The sequence below is a fragment of the Rutidosis leptorrhynchoides genome, chromosome 2, assembly GCF_046630445.1.
Source record: "Rutidosis leptorrhynchoides isolate AG116_Rl617_1_P2 chromosome 2, CSIRO_AGI_Rlap_v1, whole genome shotgun sequence".
Taxonomy (NCBI): Eukaryota; Viridiplantae; Streptophyta; class Magnoliopsida; order Asterales; family Asteraceae; genus Rutidosis; species Rutidosis leptorrhynchoides.
Window position 1 is genome coordinate 378,344,453 of NC_092334.1, and position 6,146 is coordinate 378,350,598.

Below are 6,146 nucleotides of genomic sequence, written 5' to 3' on the forward strand. Positions count from 1 at the left end.
CATCAATTCCAACTTTTTACTTTTATATATTTTTTGTTTCCTTTTTCTTCACCTGCTCTTTATGATTGAAGCTAACTTGTCATAAAAGGAATCTGTGACTAATACTGTTTTTGTTTTGCACTATCTAGTCTAAACTATCTCTATATGCATATACATAACCCTATAAAAAAAGGGGAGAACAAATATATGCTAATAATCTCGATCACCATATAACTCACAAAACATAAGTGCTCGATCATAACCTTGAGAAATCACCACCCTAAAATCTCTGCACCGACATCAAACCACCATCACAACCATGAAGAAAACCCTGTCATCGATCTTCTGCTATCCATTTTATTTTTGCTGTTTTGAATAAGTAAACATCAAAAACCATCACTGTGTACTACACCATCGAACCCCTCACCATCCTCAACACTCTCCTGCCACTACCCTCTTGCTGCTGCTATGCTTCTTCCTGCCTTTTGTCAAGAACCAGAACATCACCATCAGACAAACCTGCAAAAAAAACAACATGCTACTCGTTTCAATTTCTGTTTCAAACCACAATCATCACCAACTGTTCAATCCATCACGATCATAACCTGCAAGGTATTTCAACTACTGCTAGGCTATATTTTTCTGTTACAGTCATCACCACCACTACAAACCATCATCAAATAAGAACTCAATTCGCGTATTATTTTTTTTTTTCCTTTTTTCCTTGTCGATTGAACAAAATAAAACTCAAAATACGATAAACATAATACTCATATAAGTTAAAATTTACAGATTCATAACAGGAGTAATATACATGTAATTTTTTTTACACCTACTCGTTCTGTTCCTATGATATTTCAAGTAGACTCACACAAGTTTGATTATATCGAACAATTTCATTATTTTTCGATTATCATCATGTACCCAAATCAAAACCCATCAAGAACACAAATTATTACTATTCCCGATTGTTATCAAAAAAAATAAAAAATAAAAAAATAAATAAAATAGAGTAATTATACATAGAGATAAAGAAATTTAGGAAATTTAATGAACCAATTACCTATTTCATTAATTCAGAAACCGATTCTTTGATCGATGATGATGGATGATGATCGATGATGATGATGATGACGACAACTGTTGATGATATTGAGCGAGAATGATAGCGAATCGATGGTCTTCTACTCATCGATGATTACTACTAGAATAATCGGTATTGATGAACGTGATTTGGATATCGATTGATCGATGATGGAAATGGGTTTACTCTGAGTCTGGTTTGCTAGCCTCGATCTGAACTGGGAAAGAATAAATTGAAGTGGGAACTGGGAACTGAATGAGTTAAGAAAGGCAATGGGCTGGTTATTAGGCTTCAACTCTTTGAAAGGCCCAACAAATTTATGGACAACTATGATACTCTTATGGCCCAACGACTTGAATTTATTGAGTATTATTCAATTTGTATCTGGCCCAAATGCAACCAAAGTTCGTCTCTCACTCGATTTACACCGAGGGTATAACCCTTAGTCCATTACGTTTGTATTAATTTTAAGTATTTAATGCGTTGATGATTTTTTTTTTATCAAGATGTTAAATAATGTTAAGTAACATAATTATAGTTATAGTCATAAATAAATATAAATATGATAACTAATATGGTTTAGTTAATATTTTTGCTAAGGTTACGACTATAATTATTATAATTATAAAGACAAATACGAAAACGATTAAGATTATAATTACTTTATGATTTAAAAGAAATATCATTATTATCAGTAAAAATTATTAATATGATCCTTACTAAGATTATTATTATTATTTTATCATTATTTTTATTATCATTATTATTATTATTATTATTATTATTATTATTATTATTATTATTATTATTATTATTATTTTTATTATTATTATTATTATTATTATTATTATTATTATTATTATTATTATTATTATTATTATTATTATTATCACTACTAACACTATTATTATTATTATTACAACAAATATTATTATTATAAAATATATTTATACCTATACTAATATTACATAGTTTTATATTTTTTTTTATAAAATATTATTTTTATTAAGTGATACATAATATATAAATATATCATACAATACAGATAGTAATATGATTATATACGTAAATAATAATCTTAATACGATATAAACTTAGTTGATTAATATTATACGTGTTAACATATATACTTAATATAGGTTCGTGAATCCGAGGCCAACCCTGCATTGTTCAATATTGTCATATGTATTTTTACTACAAAATACATTAGGTGAGTTTCATTTGCCCTTTTTTACTCATTATATTTTTGGGCTGAGAATACATGCAAATGCTTTATTAACTGTTTTACAATATTTATATGCGTGAGTTTCATTTGCCCTTTTTACTCATTACATTTTTGGGCTGAGAATACATGCAAATGCTTTATTAACTGTTTTACAATATTTATATGCGTGAGTTTCATTTGCCTTTTTTTACTCTTTACGTTTTTGGGCTGAGAATACATGCAAATGCTTTATTAACTGTTTTACAATATTTATATGCGTGAGTTTCATTTGCTCCCTTTTTAAATGCTTTTGCAATATATATTTTTGGGACTGAGAATACATGCGCTGCTTTTATAACTGTTTTACGAAATAGACACGAGTAATTGAAACTACATTCTATGGCTGGATTATTAAACCGAATATGCCCCTATATAGTCTGGTAATCTAAGAATTAGGGAACAGACACCCTAATTGACGCGAATCCTAAAGATAGATCTATCGAGCCCAACAAGCCCCATCCAAATACCGGATGCTTTAGTACTTCGAAATTTATATCATGTCCGAAGGAGGATCCCGGAATAATGGGGATATTCTTATATGCATATTGTTAATGTCGGTTACCAGGTGTTCAATCCATATGAATGATATTTTGTCTCTATGTATGGGACGTATGTTTATGAGAATTGGAAATATGAACTCTTGTGGTCTATTAAAATTATGAAATGATTATTTATGCTAAACTAATGAACTCACCAACCTTTTGGTTGACACTTGAAAGCATGTTTATTCTCAGGTATGAAAGAATTATTCCGCTGTGCATTTGCTCATTTTAAGGATATTACTTGGAGTCGTTCATGACATATTTCAAAAAACGTTGCATTCGAATCATTGAAGTTCATCAAGATTATTATTAAGTCAATTATAGTTGGATATATTATGAAATGGTTTGCATGTCTGTCAACTTCAGATGAAATGAAAGATTGTCTTTTCAAAACGAATGCAATGTTTGTAAAATGTATCATATAGAGGTCAAGTACCTCGCGATGTAATCAACTGTTGTGAATCGTTTATAATCGATATGGATTTCGTCCGGATGGATTAGGACGGGTCCTTTCAGTTGGTATCAGAGCAATGGTCTTAGCGAACCAGGTCTGCAATAGTGTGTCTAACTGATAAGTCGTTAGGATGCATTAGTGAGTCTGGACTTCGACCGTGTCTGCATGTCAAAAGTTTTGCTTATCACTTCGTGTCAAAAATCACTTGCTTATCATTCTTAGTCTAGACACGTGTTACTGCATTGATTGCATGATTAGTGTATGGACAAAATTCATATCTTAGCATATCTGCTAATTCATATCTTAGCGTATCTGTTATTGTAAACTTTGCCTGACATTTTCTGTAGATTCCTCCGTAACTTATGGGATTTTAGTATTATATATGCCTATGTAAATTATGTATTGCAGGGTACTAATCTACATCCTATAATCTATTTCTTATCGAAAATCCTTCATCTGACTGTACGGGATGAATCCCTCAACCAGTTCGAGTCCCTCAGAATTCGATAGCTATTCCGATAGTTATTCCGACAGCTATTCCGACATGGATATTCACCTAAGCTCCAAAAGCGATGTCACCAGAATGAATCAATCAATCAGCCATTCCCAATTCATCTGATGCATTCGTAGTCGACTTAATCAATGGAGACGTGAAGAAGGCGATCCCTTACACCAACCGAATTCACCTCTTGACAATGAACCTGAAGCGTTTACCGGCGGACCTATCCGAAACACCATTTTCAGCCTCATTTCCAGGGTAGCTCGTCACGATTATATTCTATCTAAAATTCTAAATCTTATTCATCTGCTCGTTCCGACCGATAATCATCTTGGAATAATAGGAGAAGTCAACGAACTTCGCGCTCGAGTAATCAATCTGGAGAATATGGTACAAAATGTACCAGCTTCAGCAACATCACCGGCACCAACAGTACAATCAATAACAGCACCAGTACCATCAACAATCCATGCTTCAATATCATCATATGTACTTTGAGTATGATCTTCGTTCTACGTATCGTTCTACCTCATTATCTTCGTTCGACATGGCGAATATGTAATCTCTAAAGTTTTAGAGATTATTTATTCTAGTTCCAACCGAAAAGCAAATGAGTTTAATATCATATTAACTCATTAAATCCATGAATACATCTGAAGAAAATATATATGTATATATGTTTTCATAAAGATTGTAATTAAAAATTCTCTTGTACAAACTGTTAATGGTGAAAATATTTTAACGGGTAGGTAATACCCGAGGACTATTTAAATTTCACATTAATAAATTACATTGTACGTTCTTCGAATCTGTTTTAACAAGTCATATACTATCCTACTTACATCCACCGATATACAAATCCGTTCACCACAGAATAACCATATTCATCCAATTACATATTTGGATTTTGATCTATCAGAATCCATCAAGTGGCATAACGAAGAAATAATGGACACAATAAAAATTGATTAGAAACAGATTAATTAACAATATGAAATTTTATTAAGAATCCACGCTAACTGTTCCTAGCTAATTGTTCCTAGCTAACTGATTACATTTTATTTATCGCAATTTAATTATCGCAATTTACATTCTCACAATTTTATTTAACGTCATTTAATTTCTGTTATTTAATTTATGCACTTTATTTTTCGTTATTTATTTTACGCACTTTAAATATCGGGGCACGTATACAAGGTTTTGACATATCATATCGACGCATCTATATATATTATTTGGAATCACCATAGACACTCTATATGCAATAATGATCGAGTTCTCTATACAGGGTTGAGGTTGATTCTATAATAATATATATACTTTGAGTTGTGATCGAGTCTGAGAACGGGTCACGACACGTATTAATTAATTCGAAATTTCGAATATTATATATTAAACTATATATGAATTATTGGACTGTCAACTGTGGACTATCGACTGTGGACTAATAACATTGGATAATTAAAATGAATTAAAATATTGATTATAACATATGAAACTAAACAATTCTTCAAGTTGCCACTTGATTTCGTCTTAAACATCATTTGTATCTTCACGATTACATTCTGCGTTAAAACCTTTCATTATTCTTGAAAACACCTCAATCGAGAGAATGAACCAACCGCACTTCATTTACGGGAGAAAAGATTGATGCATATAGTTATGCACCTGAAAACACTCGGAACCTGAGTAAACGTTTAACACGTAGCTGTGCTAGTTCCTTTAGCGTTATTATTAAAAAAAAAAATAACCTTGCATCTGCTGTTCGAGATAGCCAGTTTTGTCATAGCTCCAGCAAGACAACTTCGACTTTTTGTACGAAACAACCTTATTATAACGATGATATATACGCGTGCTCTTTTATCGTTACAAGGGAACCTTTCATATTCCACCATATTACCATCAGCGTTTAATCATCTAAAAACACAATTTTCCTGAAACCACCTCGGATTAATAACTGATGATTCAGATATCGTAGCATTAAATGCAGAGGAAACAGAAAAATGGTAGATGGTTTAAACGACCAAAAGTTTGATGATAAAGAAAGGAGTGTTAGGAACGTTCGATAGAAAATTGGGTATTGAAAAACAGATTGAGCTACTTATGAAGGTGACCAAGGACAAATACAAGAACCAAACCCTATATTCAAAGAATTCAGGTAATTCTGGATCCGTTGAAATCTTTAGAGAATCTCTTGCTCCGAAGTCATGTTAAAATCTTGCGGAAAATCTTTCTCCATCAACCATCGAATTTAGAAATTCCAAAATATCATCATCAATATCTTCGATATTTCTGAGGATATTTTCATAAATATTCTTGTCCGA